Source organism: Saccostrea cucullata, unplaced genomic scaffold (assembly GCF_032062105.1).
Source record: "Saccostrea cucullata isolate Sc308-1 unplaced genomic scaffold, CSIRO_AGI_Scuc_v1 ctg10200, whole genome shotgun sequence".
Lineage (NCBI taxonomy): Eukaryota > Metazoa > Mollusca > Bivalvia > Ostreida > Ostreidae > Saccostrea > Saccostrea cuccullata.
Genome location: NW_026924495.1, coordinates 22,501 through 23,904, shown reverse-complemented (window position 1 = coordinate 23,904; position 1,404 = coordinate 22,501).

Sequence of the window (1,404 nt, the reverse complement as noted above, 5' to 3'; positions counted from 1 at the left end):
GCATAATATGGAATCCATTATACCTATTCATATTCTAAATTTCATCCCGTTTTGTTGAAATTAAGAAAGTTATAGGCATTTATAGTTTCGGCCAATCAGATTGCAGCACACGTGCATGCGCATGCTTTCATGATAATTTTTATATGTCATGCTGTAGATCTTCATATAGTGTATGACCATATTCATAATTTCAAAGGATTTTGTCGAAAAAGAAAAAAGATATTGAGACTTTGGTTTCAGCCAAACAGAGCGAAGCGCACGTGCATGCGCGTGAGATCTTGCTATTTTGATCATGTCATCATGTGTATAATACTATTATATATTCATATTATGAGTTTCAAAGCATATAATCAAAAAATAGAAAAGTTACGGCCATATCTATTATATTATCGTTTGCAGCTAACTGTAAAGTTTCACGTTACGTCACGATCTAGTTGACAGCTGTACTTAAGGTAAATTTTACACGCCTCCTTACCGCAAGCTTATCGACTGGAACTTTCTTCTTATCCCTGATTGGTTGCTCGTGCAACAGACTATTTCCATGTCAATGTTGATAATTTGAATTGACCAATCACGTGAATTGTTTACGATGCATCGGGAAAAAGATCGTGACGTAGTGTGAAACTTTACAGTTAGCTGCAAACAATAATATTGGTCATTTTACGTGTTGCACGTGTGCGCTCTTGCAAGCACTTGCACGCAAAATGACCTTGATTCCGCAAATCTACATAACATGTCAACTAACCCTAAAAAGGTTTTACCTACTTCGGGTGAACAGTTTACAAGATCACTCGCGGACAAAAAAGTACCCAGGAAGAAGAAAAATAATAATAAGAAACAGAGTAAAAACTAGTGCTAATTGTAACGGGGACCGTTAAATGCCCCAAATGCTCCCCAAATCCCTTTTTGTGCCTAATTCCTGTACGACATTTTACAAAATATGATCAGTATCGAAGAATTTCATCAAAGAATTATAAAAGGTATAATGATATCAACTATATGTCACTTAACGCATTGTACGCGCACGCACGTGCATGTACATGCAAGATGATCATAGCATGTTGTCTAAACAATTAGCATATCTATATATCGTGAGAATAAATAAAAAAAATCTTTACAATATACATTTTAATGTTTTTTAAAAATATTGGCCCTTTTGCGTATTTCGCGCGCGCACTTGCATGAAAGAATGTTCGTGCATTCAATTTTGATACATGTATACCATTATGTAGGAATCTATGATACCTATTATATTCTAAATTTTATCCCGTTTCGTTGAAAACTAAGAAAGTTATAGACAATTAAAATATCAGCCAATCAGATTGCAGCACACGTGCATGCGCATGCTTTTCATGATAATTCTTATATATCATGCTGTAGATCTTTATAATGTATAACCATGTT